General features: G+C 45.6%; 1 protein-coding gene and 1 long non-coding RNA gene across 3 annotated transcripts in view; one reads left to right on the plus strand and one right to left on the minus strand.

Moving 5' to 3' along the window:
- The window catches only part of LOC147121610 (1-acyl-sn-glycerol-3-phosphate acyltransferase delta-like), a 342,875-nt gene that overhangs the window by 125,650 nt on the left and 200,023 nt on the right, over nt 1-17,202 (plus strand). The window lies entirely within an intron of this gene.
- Nucleotides 5,686-17,176, minus strand: LOC147121611 (uncharacterized). Its single transcript, XR_015077580.1, has 2 exons — nt 16,749-17,176; nt 5,686-7,385 (listed from the first exon to the last, which is right to left on the minus strand). It is a non-coding gene; the product is annotated as an uncharacterized LOC147121611 (long non-coding RNA).

Below are 17,202 nucleotides of genomic sequence, written 5' to 3' on the forward strand. Positions count from 1 at the left end.
TAGCCAGCCTTACTGAGTAAGGTCCACCACCAGCCTCCCTTTCCACAGTGAAATTCAGCTTTGAAGACCACAACCTTAATTTAATTTTTTTACACACTTGCCTAGAATGGCATCAATCACACAACGCAAATTGTGCCACTACACAATGATAAGGCTACCATAATTGTCTGCTGTAGACTATGGAGGAATGGCTTCAGTTAGTCTTGTTAAGCGAAGAAGTCCTCGCTTTCCAATTGTAATTGTTTTCAAGGTCATACAAAACTGTTGGTCCTTCTACAATCGATACACATATATAGTTTTTTTTTTAAAGACACTCTCCTTTTGCCTCTCCACTTTTAAAGATGTGACCTAAGTTGGGGTACAATTGCCTCTGGTAACTTGCAAAGTGATCATGCTTCATATTTGATCCTGGATGGTGAGTGTTGAGAGATTATTTGGAAAGCCAAGTCTGATCCTATCTCCTCTGATGTGTGCACACACTTTCATTTAGGGCTACCTGGGCAATGATGTGGAGAGAACCCTGGCTAAATTTTATTTCTCTCATTCCAGACTGTAGGCATGGTGAGGACCATTTTCATGTCCCCAATGGTGCCCCAACTGAGATCAGCTAACTCAACACAGAATGGGGATTGAACCCAAGACTTTAGTTGCTTGTTTGGTTTAGTACCAAACCAGGCAGCAATCTGGGCACCTATTCGTAACATTCTTGCCTTGTGTTGGACCCGCCAACATCGCCAGAGAGGAAGTGACTGCAGATATGTTTCTGGAAAAACTTGTAATGTAATCCTAAAAATGAGGGGAGGGGGTGAATAGGCCACCTCAGCCTAATTTGTGAGGCATTCATCCTTATATGCTCTCATGGCTATGAAATATATTCAATTAAAACCATATTATTTTAATCTGCTCTGCATTACTATCTGTGTTACTCTCAATTTTACATCTAGTCAAATACATAGGCTGAGTGAAACAAGGCATTCATTTTTGCTTTTACAATGCTTCTCAGTTTAACAGAACCTTCCTTTAGGTCTATTCATAATCTAAAATGTGGTAATAATTTTTGCTACAGGAATTACGTGCCCCACACCTGTGTTATCAAAATGCTTGTGTGTAGAAAGTGCATAGTTTACTTTACAAAGACTTTTTGTAAGTGTTAACTTTCAAACTTCCCGTGCCTAGGAATTTGAATGAAATTAAATGGCGTGGAAATTGTATGTAATAGCCATTCCTGCTTCTTAAATGGACAGTCTCCCACAACCATTAAGGGAAATTCATTTAGAAATGTGCACTATTTTCAGGCAGCAAGGTAGTGCTAGCTGTAAAGTTTTAGATTGTTCCGCTCACATATCAGTGGAAGATTGTAACTTTGAATGTCTTCCTTGGCATTTTAAATATTCTTGCCCATATTTTATAAATATCTTTGCTGGGTCATTGATGGAGCGGTGTGCTGCAACAACAAAACTGTCACAACTGGCAGACAGCTCACCGCCCAGGATACACCCCCTCTCCCGACCCCAGCACTGGTACATCAGCCCTCTGACATTTTTTCAGACGAAGTTAGTCACTGACCGATTGGAGTCGACTCCCTTCATTAGCCGAGAAGAGGAAATAGTTTGAACTGTGGACTTATCATAAAAAGAAAGCACTGGATTCACAGAATCACACAGAATCGCCACAGTGCAGATAGAGGCCATTTCGGCCCATCGAGCCTGCTCCGACACATATCCCACCCTATCCCCGTAACCCCATGTATTTAATCCCCTAACACTAAGGGTCAATTTATCATAGCCAAATCAACCTAACCCGCACATCTTTGGACTGTGGGAGGAAACCGGAGCACCTGGAGGAAACCCACGCAGACACAGGGAGAATGTGCAAACTCCACACAGTCGCCCGAGGCCAGATTTGAACCCGGGTCCCTGGCACTGTGAGGCAACAGTGCTAACCACTATGCCACCGTGATATAGTGTATTTCACAACCTCAGGGCATGTCAGCTGTGGCTCAGTGGGTAGCACTCTTGCCTCTGAGTCAGATGGTTGTGGGTTCGTAGTCCCACTCCAGAGACTTGAGCACAAAATCACTCTAGTACAGTACTGAGGGAGTGCTGCACTGTCGGAGGTGCCATCTTTTGGATGAGACTTTAAACCGAGGCCCTGTCTGCTCTCTCAGGTGGATGTAAAAGATCCCATGGTACTATTTCAAAAAAGAGCAGGGGAGTTATCCCCGGTGTCCTGGCCAATATTTATCCCTCAGTCAACATCACTAAAGAACAGATTATCTGGTCATTAACACATTGCTGTTTGTGGGAGCTTGCTGTGCGCATATTGGCTGCTATGTTTCCTACATTACAACAGTGACTATACTTCAAAAGTACTTCATTGGCTGTAAAGCGCTTTGGGATGTCCTGAGGTTATGAAAGGCGCTATAGAAATGCAAGTCTTTCTTTTTATGAAGTCCACAGTCCAACTATTTCTTCTTATTATCAGCTAATGAAGAGAGTAGACTGTAAGTTGTAACATGAAGGGAGTAGACTGTAAGTTGTAACATGAAGAGAGTAGACTGTAAGTTGTAACATGAAGGGAGTAGACTGTAAGTTGTAACATGAAGGGAGTAGACTGTAAGTTGTAACATGAAGGGAGTAGACTGTAAGTTGTAACATGAAGGGAGTAGACTGTAAGTTGTAACATGAAGAGAGTAGACTGTAAGTTGTAACATGAAGGGAGTAGACTGTAAGTTGTAACATGAAGGGAGTAGACTGTAAGTTGTAACATGAAGGGAGTAGACTGTAAGTTGTAACATTGGAGAACAGTAAAAACTGATGAATTGTCAAAACCTGGGGGCGGGGGAGAACATTCTTAATTCATTCCAAAACAAGAAGAAATTCTCTTTGTCCCATTGAACAAAAATAATCAGGTTGTTCACTGCTGAGCCTGACTTGAGCAGATGAGATATGGAGAGTGCATAGGTTAGAGAGTTGGGGCTACAATATTAATCACAGAATTTCATCTTTATTTAAAAGGTAAAATCATAATTGTTCACCTTACTGTTCTGCAAAGCTTTCAGCAACAACAACTTGCATTTATATATTATTTTTAACATAGTAAGGCATCCCAAGGAGCTTCACAGGAGTGTTACCAAACAAAATTTGACACCGAGATATTAGGACAGGTGACCAAACACTTGGCCAAAGAGGTAGGTTTTCAGGAGCGTCTTTAAGGAGGAGAGAGGTAGAGAGGTTTAGGGACGGAATTCCAGTGCTTGGGGCCTAGGCAGCTGAAGGCACAGCTGCCAATGGTAGAGCAAAGAAAATCGGGGGAGGCGAAAAAGGTCAGACTTCGTGGAAAGCAAAATGGTTGCCGTGTTTCCTACATTACAACAGTGACTACATTTCAAAAGTGCTTCATTGGTTGTAAAGTGTTTTGGGACATCCTGAGGTCATGAAAGGCGCTATATAAGTTCTTTCTTGCTTTCTTTCTTTCTGTGCAAGGGTGTTCAAGAAGACTTAGAAAAACAGGAGTAAGAGATAGCTAAAGGGGAAACGAATTACTGTAAGATTCGCAAAATTTGCGCATTTCCCCGAAGGTTATTATCGATAAAAGGGACCCTGCATGGACATTTCTTTGAAATTAAAAAGGGTGCCCAAGATGGCATCCGTGCCTCGTGGCAGAAAGCCTGCGGGTCTCCAAAATGGATTCTGCAGCCCAGGCTGTTTGAGGTAAATCGAAACTAAGGCTGCAGATTTCCTGTGAAAAGAGCTGTGATTTGGGACCCAGACAAACTGTGAATTATGTATTAGGCCGAATTAGAGGCAGATCTGAATTCAATGAGGCCTACAGTTAAAGCCATCAAACAGTCTGCATACATAATCGGAAACAGATTAAACACATCCATCGAGGCTGGACAAGCCCATCAAGGACTTTCAGGACATTACAAGTCCATTATCGGGCCAGTAGATGCAATTACTGGCCATCTAAAAACCCGTCAGTATAGATTGCTACCATTATTTTAACTAGCCCGCCAAAAATAAAACAAAGAACTAACCTGATTTGGCGGGCAGATAAGGTTTTTCGACGAAGGTATAATTGAAGGCCCCCAGGTAGCAAGGGGTAGTCGTAGTCATTGGAAGAAGAAGACTGCTGCTCGACTGCTGTCGGTATTGCCACTCCCCGGTCCTTCGGCCCCTCGCCCTTGTGGCTGCCGCTCTTTCCCCCATCCCGCGCTTACCCCCTGGCCTTTGCCCATGCCCTCTCCAATTCCATCTAGACTCGCCCCGACACCGGGTCGGGCGAACATGGGCAATCCAGGCCAGGCGAAGCGGGAAGCGACGAGGGGAGGAGGAAGACCACCCGGGGAAGGCCAACTGAGGGTAGGCTTCGAATTATCGGGCCTTCAGCCTCAGCCGACCTGCGAGTATCTTCAGGCAAACTCAAGCTGTCGGCGAAGAATCATCCCTGCAAGGTAAAGTACCCAAGCAGAGACTGTAACTTTGGGGTACTCGAACCTGGACAATGCCCTTGCAGCACCCGGAGCCCACGTGATGACAGCAGGCTCCAGAGAGCACCAAGAGTGAACCCCGAACCCAACCGCTGTTTTGAGTCTAACAAACCCTTTTTATTGGTGAGCATGAATTCTGACCCCTCATAGATTAACCTAGTTAGGTATAGGGGGTGGGATAAGGATAAGGGAATTGTTAAGATAGTTGTTTTCCCTCGATGTGCCGTGTGTTCCCCATTCCCTGTATAAGTATAGTATTATTATGACTCTCTTGTAATTTTTTGCCTGTAGAAGTGTACACTAATAATTTTCCATAAGATTGTATCAAGTTTTTCCTCTGCAATAAAATCTTGGTTTTGTTTGCATCCAACCACCTGTCTACTCGAGTCTTCTCTGAATCGCTGCCTGTATCTAAGTCCGGTGTCTAGAACCCAGGGGGCAAGCCATTCGAACCGCTCAAGGAAGGTAGTCAGAGGCAAAGCTGACTGACCCAAACGCGCCTGTGCACAAACCCCCTACATTACCAAAACATATTGTGACTGTAAGAGTATAGATACTTTTACAAATCATGGTGGGTTGTTTTTAAGAGCATAATTATAATCTTAATTCTGTTTACTGGTAGCATGAGTATTATAGATATAAATGTGACCTGTGGAGGAAAAGACTTTATTTTATCCTGTGAAATAAAAAATAGTGCAATAAATAAATAAATAGATGGCAATTCCCTTCTCACTACTGCTTGTCCACGTTACTTCAGTCTCACTTTGTACCATGGAGCAATCCCTTGGCTTAGTGGGAGCACGCCTGCCTCTGAGTCAGAAGGTACAGGGTTCAAAACGTGCTCGTCAATCCTAGGGAGTGAATTCTGGTTTGCCATCCAGATGCTCTTGTTTGGTAGGTAAGGGTGCCCACTCCCACTGTGGGAGCCCATAAAACCTGCCTGCTCTATACCTGTATAGTACGAACTACCCTATTGCTGGTATAAAGATGGTCACATTATGGCTTAATCAGAATCCATCCACTGCTTCATTATTCTCAAAAGGAAGAGTGTGAAGATTTGACAACAACTTCTACCATTGCTGGAAGGAATGACTCTAGACATTCTTGGAAAATTCCATGAAGCCCTATCTCCCCACCTGACAAGACTCAGCTCCCAACATGATCACATATATGACAAATTAAGCATTGGATACACACTTAAATATGAATTCATTGTTGATTTAATGCTGTGTAGTGATTCTTGCACATCAGTTTTTCACATCACCACAGATCAAAGTTGTGCAGAAAAGTGGGTAATTGTGCCCTGTGGTTTAAGCACTGAACATAATGGGTGGCTTGAGAGTTATCTCGCACCTGTAAGATCTATCTCTGGTAAACAGATACAAAATCAATGATACAAAAAGCAGTGGCCTGAGGATTAACATTTAATTGGAATATATTCTGTCCTCCATTCAAAGTCTAGCTGTAAAGCAAACTGTTGCAGTCTTTAAAGCACATGACAATTATTATAAGTGGCTGCAACTGAGCTTGAAAGCTATAATTCAACAATTGAGGTGTGACATCAGGATCCACAAAAGCAATGCTGAAGCAATTTATAGTTATCATCTAAACCCAGAGATTGAATTTAAGCCTTTAATTCATTCCCAAGTATTTGTTGTTTTATCCTAATTTATAATTAATGTATAATAAAGTGTTCTGGTTTTGCCTGGGCATATTCATTGTGAAATGCAAGGCTGAACGAAATTGACATAAAGCTGAGGTCCAAGTTGGCTTGAGGCTGCAGCCCCCAGTCAAATCCTCCTCTTGTTCTCCCCCCCTTCAGTTTATTAATGGGTGAGATCTTAAATTGGGAACTAGTGGCTCCGAGATTCATACAGAAAAACACACTTGTATATTGGAGCTGCCACCTTCCTCTGCGCTTCGCTCTGAGTCCTGGCTGCTGTATGGTTCTGGAGGGATGGAAGGGAATCATTTGTAAAATCCAAAGCTTCATTAGATGCTGTCTGGAAAGCAGGTTGCTGAGCTATCCCTAGAAGCTTGTGGGAGAAGTGATCTCCCTGTTCTGCTGCCCACTCAGACGAGCTTGTCATACTTATTTTGTGTCTAAAGTGATACGAAAAGCTTACCATGTTGCAACTTAGCAACAAGAAGAGAACAAATATCTGCTGATGTAAGATTATGGTGGATTTGCTTCTTATTCTCCACTTTTTTTTATTCTGCTGTAAATCATACTCACAGCATAGTGTCAGCCGTGGCTCAGTTGGCAGCACTCCCACCTGAGTCAGAAGGTTGTGGGTTCAAGTCCTGCTACAGAAACTTGAGCCCATAATCTAGGCTGACACTCCAGTGCAGTATTACGGGAGTGCTGCTCTGTAGGTGGTGACCTCTTTTGGGTGAGATGTTAAACCGAGTCCCCGTCCGCCCTCTCAGGCGGACGTAAAAGATCCCATGGCACTATTTTGAAGAGCAGGGTACTTCTCCCCAAGTCCTGGCCAATATTTGCTGTTTGTGCTACGTTACGACAGTGACTAAACTTCAAAAGTACTTAATTAGCCATAAAGTGCTTTGAGACGCTCTGAGGTTGTGAAAGGCGCTATAGAAATGCAAGTCTTTTTCTTTTTTCAAAGTATAATTATTACTTTTTTTTAATCTTTCTATCTTTATAGAATCTAAAACTAAATTTTGTACACAATTTATTATAAGAAATGGGAGCTGAATGAACACAGTCTTCGTTCCTGTTTGCTGTTATAAATGGTGAGGTCCTGTACAATCCAACTTTTCAGCAGTTCGGCACTTTGGTAACAGCCTAACTGCCCAACACAGTCCAGCACAGCAGATGTCTTGCTCCAATCCCCTATCCTATGGGTTTTATTCACATTTGCTGATATTGTACCTGTTAAATAATGTGCATCAAAATTTGAAGCAAAAACTTTTTTTTAAGTTTTAGGAAAAAAACACACATGCATGGCCCAGAAATTCGGGTCAGGGGCTTCCCGCGGGTGTAAGCCCCCAACCTGCACTTACCTTGCGCGCCGGCCGTTGAGCTGTGGGCCCCCGTGCAATTCCGATCCTGGGCCTGCTCCAACTGCCGGCGCGCAGTGCTTGTGTATCCCAGGGGCGCAGTTAGTTCGATACGTCCCCTGGGACACAACTCACAGTACTGCTTTCAGAGAACCGACAGGGTTCACCTCGCGGGTTAGGACCTTTTCAAACCCCCCCCCCAAACAAGTTCCTGACGCCCCCCCCCGCCACCAACAAGTTCCTGACCTTCTTCCCACCCCTGAGTTCCTGACCTCCTCCAACACCCCCCTCCCCCCGCAACAAGTTCCTGATCTTTTCCCTCCCCAAAAAGTTCCTGACCTTCTCCCACTACCCGTTCCTGACCACCCCCCACCCGCCATGTTCCTGACCAGATTTGTTTGAGTCACGGATTGTTAACAGGTTTATTGGGTACAAAGTGAATAGTGACAATGTCGTGACTTCCAGATTTCATCCAGTCCAATGATGTCACTTGCCATACATGTGCTGGGTTTTCCAGGAAATCAGCCAGGTCTATGGGGAGGAGAGGGAGAACGTGGAGCAGGTGTAAAGGGGGTGGGGGTAGTGTTAGAACATAAGAACATAAGAAATAGGAGCAGGAGTAGGCCAATCGGCCCCTCGAGTCTGCTCCACCATTCAATAAGATCATGGCTGATCTGATCCTAACCTCAAATCTTCTATCACTCTCCATCCACCCGAACCCATGTGATCTCCCAGGAGAGGCGAAAACCAGCTAAAAAACCCAATGGCCAATTTGGGAGAAAAAATCTGGGAAATTCCTCTCCGACCCATCTAGGCGATCGAAACTCGTCCAGGAGATCACTCTGTCCCTATATTTTCTACAGTACTTACCTTCTGTAAAGGCGATCTCCACCTCAGCCAGGAACAGGAATAAAACCATCTCCTAAAATCTAACACAGAATTAGAACACAAGAAGTAGGAGCAGAACCAGGCTACACGGCCCCTGGGCCCACTCCACTACCCACAGGGCCATGACCATTCCGAACTTAGACTCATGTCCAATTTCCTGCCCGCTCCCCGTAACCCTTAATTCCCTTTACTTCTAGGAAACTATCTATTTCTGTTTTAAATTTATTTAATGATGTAGCTTCCACAGCTTTCTGGGGCAGCAAATTCCATAAACCTACTACCCTCTGAGTGAAGAAGTTTCTCCTCATTTCAGTTTTGAAACAGCAGCCCCTTATTCTAAGATTATGCCCCCTAGTTCTAGTTTCACCCATCATTGGGAACATCCTCACCGCATCCACCCGATCAAGCCCCTTCACAATCTTATATGTTTCAATAAGATCGCCTCTCATTCTTCTGAACTCCAATGAGTAGAGTCCCAATCTACTCAACCTCTCCTCACATGACCACCCCCTCATCCCCGGGATTAACCGAGTGAACCTTCTTTGTACTGACTCGAGAGCAAGTATGTCTTTTCTTAAGTATGGACACCAAAACTGTATGCAGTATTCCAGATGCGGTCTCACCAATACCTTGTACAACTGCAGCAATATCTCCCTGTTTTTATATTCTATCCCCCTAGCAATAAAAGCCAACATTCCATTGGCCTTCTTGATCACTTGCTGCGCCTGCATACTAACTTTTTGAGGTTTGTGCACCAGGACCCCCAGATCCCTTTGTACTACAGTACTTTCCAGTTTCTTGCCATTAAGATAATAACTTGCTCTATGATTTTTCCTGCCAAAGTGCATAACCTCACACTTTCCAGTATTGTATTCCATCTGCCAAATCTCTGTCCACTTACTTAGCCTGTCTATGTCCCTTTGCAGGTTTTTTATGTCCTCCTCACTCACTACTTTCCCTCCCATCTTTGTATCATCTGCAAACTTTGATATGTTACACTCGGTCCCCTCCTCCAAATCGTTAATATAGATTGTAAAGAGTTGGGGACCCAGCACTGACCCCTGCGGAACACCACTGATTGCCAGTCTGAGAACGAACCATTTATCCCAACTCTCTGCTTTCTGTTAGAGAGCCAATCCTCCACCCACGCCAGAATATTACCCCCAATCCCGTGATTTTTTATCTTGAGCAATAATCTTTTGTGTGGCACCTTGTCAAAGCCTTTTGGAAGTCTAAATACACTACGTCCACTGGTTCCCCTTTATCCACCCTGTATGTTACTTCCTCAAAGAACTCAAGCAAATTTGTCAAACATGACTTCCCCTTCATGAAACCATGCTGACATTGTCCTATTAAATTATGTTTATCCAAATGTCCCGTTACTGTCGCCTTAATAATGGACTCTAACATTTTACCAACCACAGATGTTAGGCTAACAGGTCTATAGTTTCCAGCCTTCTGCCTACTACCCTTTTTAAATAAGTGTGTTACATTAGCAGTTTTCCAATCTGCCGGGACCTTTGCTGAGTCCAGGGAGTTTTGGAAAATTATTACCAATGCATCCACAATCCCTAACGCCACTTTCCTCAAGACCCTAGGATGTAAGCCATCAGGTCCAGGGGATTTATCCGCCTTGAGTCCCATTATTTTACCAAGTACCACTTCCTTAGTGATTTTAATCGTATTTAGCTCCTCCCCCCCTAGAGCCCCCTGTTTGTCCAGTGTTGGGATATTCTTAGTGTCCTCTACTGTAAAGACTGATACAAAATATTTGTTCAGCGTTTTTGCCATCTCCATGTTTCCCACCATTAATTTCCCGGTCTCATCCTCTAAGGGACCAACATTTACTTTAGCCACCCTTTTTCTTTTTATAGAACTATAGAAACTTTTGCTATCTGTTTTTATAGTTTTTGCTAATTTACTTTCATAATCTATCTTCCTTTTCTTAATCAATCTTTTAGTTATTTTTGCTGTCTTTTAAAGACTTCCCAATCGTGTATCCTCCCACTAGATTTGGCTACCTTATATGCCCTTGTTTTTAGTCGGATACTATCCTTAATTACTTTACTTAGCCACGGATGGCTATCTTTTCTTTTACACCCTTTTTTCCTCAGTGGAATATATATTTTTTGGAAGTTGTAAAATAACTCCTTAAATGTACACCACTGATCATGTACCGTCTTACCCTTTAATCTATTTTCCCAGTCCACTCTAATCAATTCCGCTCTCATACCTTCATAGTCTCCTTTATTCAAGCTCAGCACGCTTGTTTGAGATCCAACCTTCTCACCCTCTAATTGAATATGGAATTCAACCATGTTATGGTCACTCATTCCAAGGGGATCCTTTACTAGGACATTTTTAATTAATCCTGTCTCATTACACAGGACCAAATCTAAGGTTGTTTGCCCCCTGGTCGGTTCAGTTACATACTGCTCAAGAAACCCATCCCTAATACACTCAATGAACTCATCCTCAAGGCTGCTCTGCCCAATTTGATTTGTCCAGTTAATATGATAGTTAAAATCCCCCATAATTATAGCTGTTCCCTTATTACAAGCCTCAACTATTTCCTGATTAATACTCCGTCCAACAGAGTTGCAACTGTTCGGAGGCCTATAGACTATGCCCACTAGTGTTTTTTTCCCCTTATTATTCCTTATCTCCACCCAAACTGTTTCACTATCCTGCTCCTTTGACCCAAAAGCATTTCTCTATATTATAGTGATTCCTTCCTTTATTAACATAGCCACCCCACCGCCCCTCCCTTCCTGCCTGTCCTTCCTGATTGTTAAATAACCTGGTATGTTTAATTCCCAGTCATGGTCACCCTGCAGCCATATTTCTGTGATGGCCACAAGATCATACCCATATGTAGTTATTTGTGCCGTTAACTCATTCATTTTGTTACGAATGCTACGTGCATTCAGATAAAGAACTTTCAAATATGTTTTGTGACACTTAGTTCCTGTTTTTTCCCCTTTTAGTACTTTACCTTTTACTCCATACCTTCTGTCCCTTCCTGACACGTTCTGTTTTTTAATTCCCCCACTGCTACCTAAGTCTATGACCTTCTCCGTTGTCATTTCTATTATTTGCTCTCTAGAAACCTCCCCGCCACTAATTAAGTTAAAGCCCTCTCTACAGCCCTAGTTATATGATTCGCCAGGGCTCTAGTCCCAGCACTGGCCAAGTGGAGTCCGTCCCAACGGAACAGCTCCCTCCTGTCCCAGTACTGGTGCCAGTGTCCCAAGAAGCAAAACCCATTTCTCCCACACCAGTCTTTGAGCCACGCATTTAACTCTTTAATTTTATTTATCCTAGCCAAATTCGCTCATGGCTCAGGTAATAACCCAGAGATTATTACCCTTGAGGTTCTGTTTTTTAATTTGACCCCTAGCTGCTCATACTCCTTTAACAGAACCGTCTTCCTTGTCCTATCTACGTCATTTGTACCAACATGGACCATGACAACTGGATCCTCCCCCTCCCACTCCAAGTTTCTTTCCAGCCCAGAAGAGATGTCCTTAACCCTGGCACCGGGCAGGCAACACAGCCTTCGGGACTCCCACTCTTGACTGCAGAGAACCCTATCTATCCCCCTAATGATACTATCCCCTACCACTACATTTCTTTTTACTCCCTCCACTTGAATGGCCCCCTGTACCACGGTGCTGTGGCCAGGTTGCTCATCCGCCCTGCAGTCCCCGCTCCCGCCCTCACAGGGAGTAAGAACCTCGATCCTGCTTGACAAGAGCAAGGGCTGCGGCTCCTTCAACACTACCTCCTGGATCCCTGTACCTGCCTCACTCGTAGTCACACCGTCCTGTCCCTGACCACGGACTACATCTGCATTAATTAATTTCATAGGTGTGACCACCTCCTGAAACATAGAGTCCAGGAACTTCTCCCCCTCCCTGATGTGTCGCAGTGTCTGAAGCTCAGTCTCAAGCTCTTTAACATGGAGCTTGAGTTCCTCTAGCAGCAAACACTTATCGCAAATGTAATCACCGTGAGCCTCAATGGGGTCCACCAGCTCCCACATTTTGCAACAGTGCCACATCACCTGTTCATCCATATATCCATATCTATGTAATTAATTAAATTTCTTATTATTAGTTATGAAGACCCTCTGCCCCGATATAGATGATAATATTACACCACTGTTCAATAGGACTTACCAACTTAAAGGTATAAAAGAGAAGGAAGAAAACCAACCAACCAGCTGATCACCAACCTCCTCCTTGAATACTGTCTGTGGGGCCTGTTTGGTTGACTCGTCTCGCTGCTCCGCTTCCGCAGTGCAGTCTAAGCCTGGGAGTGGGGAACAAAACAGAGCAAAAAACACACCCTCACCTCCCACTTCACAGAAATCACAGAAACCCCACAGTGCAGATAGAGGCCATTTCGGCCCATCGAGCCTGCACCGACACATATCCCACCCGATCCCCGTAACCCCTACACCAACACATATCCCACCCTATCCCCGTAACCCCACGTATTTAATCCCCCTAATCAATTGCCCGAACTCTCCCACTTACTAAACTCCAGCAGCACTCAATGCCACAGCACTCTGTGCAACAGCACTAGTCCCGCCCCTTTTATACCCGGATTCTACTTCCGGTTTAAACTCCCCAGCAGTTTAATATACACTTAAAAAATTAAACTCACTTCAAATAATTAACTTTTTAACACACTAAAATTCACAAAATACACTTAAATGACTTTTCTCCCACTTACCAAACTCTAGCAGCACTCAATGCCACATGATCCATGTCTAACAGAGGGGGAAGAACGTGATCCGTCTTCCCATCTGGATCACGTTCTCGCTCTCATCCCCCACACCTTAAGACCTGGATCATGTTCTTCCCCCATCCCCACTGTTTTTTCCGTGCTCTTCCTCCTACCACACCCCGGATTTTCTGACCTTCTCTCCCCTCGAACGCCTGACCTCCTCCCCCCATTGATCCGCTCTCCTCCCCCCTCGATCCGCTCTCCTCCCCCCCTTTGATCCGCTCTCCTCCCCCCTCGATCCACTCTCCTCCCCCCTCGATCCGCTCTCCTCCCCCCTCGATCCGCTCTCCTCCCCCCCTCGATCCACTCTCCTCCCCCCCTCGATCCACTCTCCTCCCCCCCTCGATCCACTCTCCTCCCCCTCGATCCGCTCCCCTCCCCCCTTCGATCCGCTCCCCTCCCCCCCTTCGATCCTCTCTCCTACCCCCTTCGATCCCCTCATCCCCCCCTCGATCCCCTCTCCTCCCCCTCTTTGATCCGCTCTCCTCCCCCCCTCGATCCACTCTCCTCCCCCACTTTGATCCGCTCTCCTCCCCCCCTTTGATCTGCTCTCCTCCCCTTTGATCTGCTCTCCTCCCCTTTGATCCGCTCTCCTCCCCCCCTTTGATCCGCTCTCCTCCCCCCCTTTGATCCACTCTCCTCCCCACCTCGATCCACTCTCCCCCCCTCGATCCACTCTCCCCCCCTCGATCCACTCTCCCCCCCTCGATCCACTCCCCCCTCGATCTGCTCTCCCCACCCCTCGATCCTCTCTCCTCCCCCCCTCGATCCGCTCTCCTCCTCCCTTCAATCCGCTCGCCTCCTCCCTTCGATCCGCTCTCCTCCCCCCCTCGATCCGCTCTCCTCCTCCCTTCAATCCGCTCTCCTCCTCCCTTCAATCCGCACTCCTCCCCCCTCGATCCACTCTCCCCCCTCGATCCGCCCTCCCCCCTCGATCTGCTCTCCTCCCCCCTCGATCCACTCTCCTCCTCCCTTCAATCCGCTCTCCTCCTCCCTTCAATCCTCTCTCCTCCTCCCTTCGATCCGCTCTCCTCTCCCCCCTTGATCCTCTCCTCCTCCCTTCGATCCGCTCTCCTCCCCCCTCGATCCACTCTCCCCCCTCGATCCGCTCTCCTCCCCCCCTCGATCCGCTCTCCCCCCTCGATTTGCTCTCCTCCCCCCCTCGATCCGCTCTCCTCTCCCCCCTCTTCGATCCTCTCTCCTCCCCCACTTCGATCCCCTCGCCTCCCCCCTTTGATCCCCTCTCCTCCCCCCTTCGATCCCCTCTCCACCCCCCTTTGATTCCCTCGCCTACCCCCCTCAATCCGCTCTCCTCCTCCCTTCGATCCCCTCTCCTCCTCCCTTCGATCCTCTCTCCTCCCCCCCTTCGATCTCCTCTCCTCCTCCCCCCCTTCGATCCCCTCTCCTCCCCCCCTTGATTCCCTCTCCTCCCCCTCTTCGATCCCCTCTCCTCCCCCCCCTTGATTCCCTCTCCTCCCTCCTTCGATCCCCTCGCCTCTCTTCCCCACTTCGATCCCCTCACCTCTTTCCCACTTCTATCCCCTCTCCTCCCCCCTTAGATCCCCTCGTCTCTCTTACCCCCTTTTGATCCACTCTCCTCGCCTCTCCTCTCTCTCTCAACTTCGATCCGCTCTCCGATCCCCTCTTTCCAACCCCCGGCCACCAACCCGATCCTCTGACCTTCTCTGCACGAAGCCGACGGAAGCATGGCGGTGCAGGCCGCAGCCGCCGTACCATTTGGTACTGCGCATGCGCGGCCAGATTTAATGCGCATGCGCAGTACCAAATGGGTACACATCCGCAGAGAGTCAAAAATGCGTTGCAAATAATCACTCCGTTAGTTTAACACGATAGCAAAATACTGCAGATGCTGGAAATCCGAAATAACAACAGAAAATGCTGGAAAAACTCAGCAGGCCAGGCAACATCCGTGGAGAGAGAAATAGAGTCAACGTTTCAGGTCGAAACCCTTTGTCAACCCTTTTGTTCTTTCATCCCCTCCCCCATGTCCCAGCCCCCAAACTGACCTTTTAATCTGTTTCATTTCCTGCCTTTTTTCTCAGTTCTGATGAAGGGTCATCGACCTGAAACGTTAACTCTATTTCTCTCTCCACGGATGTTGCCTGGCCTGCTGAGTTTTTCCAGCGTTTTCTGTTGTTATGCCTGGAAGAACTACCATGCTCTTCTTCGAAATAGTGCCATGGGATCTTTTATATCCACCTGAGAGGGCAGACGGAGCTTCGATTTAACGTCTCATCTGAAAGACGGCACCTCCGACAGTGCAGCACTCTCAGTACTGCACTGGAGCATCAGCCTAGATTTTGTGCTCAAGTCTTAAATGGGGTGGGGAGAAGCTGGGAGATGTGGAAGAGTGGAGGGATTTGTAGGTTACAGTTCACAAGACATTAAAAGTAGCACCTCAAATGGTTATGGCTGTAGAAAAGCCAATGGAATACTGGGTTTTATGGCAAAGAGGTGTAGAATATAAAAGTCGAGATGTAATGATGAATCTATGTTAAACCTTAGTAAGATCATAGTTAGAGTACTGTGTACAGTTGTGGGCTCCACATTATAGGAAGGACGTTGAGGCAATAGAGAGGGTACAGTGTAGATTCACTAGGATGGTGCCTGGTATGAGGAAATACAAATATGAAGAAAGATTTGAAAAATTGGGGCTGCTGTCATTAGAACAGAGGAGATTATGGGGTAATTTGATAAGTGTTTAAAATTATGAAGATATGGGACAAAGCAGGAAACAGACTGTTTCCAGTGATTGAAGGGTTTAGAATGAGGGGACATAGATATAGGATTAAATGTAAGAGAAAGTTTTTTACACAAGAGGATTGTGAAGCTGTGGAATGCATTACCAGTTAGTGACTGAAGCAGAGACCATGTCAAAATGTAAATATAGATTAGATAGGTGATTGAAGGAAAGGGGATAAAGGGATATGGGAATACGCTGGGCACATGGGATTAGGATTCTGCTTGTGTGGAGAATGAACACCAACATGGACTAGTTGAGCCAAGTGGTATGTTTCTGTGTTGGCATTTTGATGTAAAATTGTACGATAAATTCATAGCTCCTGACCTATATTTGGAGCCAAGCCAAGTGAGACACCCTGGAGTGTCACTCCACTTTGCTCTGGAGTCAGATCAGGCTGTAACAATGGGTTTATACTGCAAAAATTTAGCATTGGTGCGAAGTACAATCAGTTATACGATAAATGCACCCTAAAATAGCTATAAACCCACTACAAAGGAGCAAGATGGCTTCAATCAGTCGGGATGCAACACGGTAGCCAGGCCTTTTGCCTGCTTTTAAACAGACTGGATTACTCAGCACGAGGGAGAAAACTCTCAAAGTACACAGAGATTTTTTTTAAATGGCAATGCACTTTAAATTCAGACTACGGCTATATTGGGAGAGGAGCATAATTCAGTGATGTGAAAATAAAGAACTGATACCAGTTATTGATGAATTAGTTACAATCTCCTCAAACTGTGTGGAGGAATTGAGTGGAGATTTAAGGAACTACAGTTAACTTTTACTTACTCATTACCCAGTGCTGTTGTGGTGCGGCTCAGTCGTTCACGGCCACTCTGCACTGCTAGAATGACCACATTTGCCATACCAGGTGGCATTTTTCATTGTAACTGACAGTCAGTATTACGTATTAACGAGCTCTGTAATCTAATGAAATAACAATTAAAAACATTGTTGAAGTGTGACTGAATAGTGGCAAATGTTTTCCAGGAATCTCTTCCTACCAATTTTAAGGATAATTTATTGCAGTGAACTCATGCCAGTTGGTTGTATTCATTCTACCCTCTTATCCTCTTGCTGCCCGTAACTCAGACTCAGGGAGAAACATGACTGTTTTATACCTGCACAAGTATCTGGAAGATGATTGTTGTATGGCTTGTCAACACATGCTCATAAAATAAGCTCTCCCTTGTAATTAGACTACGATATCGACAACGTATTGCGATCTTTCCCAGGAGCGTAC

The sequence above is a fragment of the Somniosus microcephalus genome, chromosome 3 (genome assembly GCF_052327205.1).
Source record: "Somniosus microcephalus isolate GS21.2 chromosome 3, FLI_Smic_1.0, whole genome shotgun sequence".
Classification (NCBI taxonomy): Eukaryota; Metazoa; Chordata; class Chondrichthyes; order Squaliformes; family Somniosidae; genus Somniosus; species Somniosus microcephalus.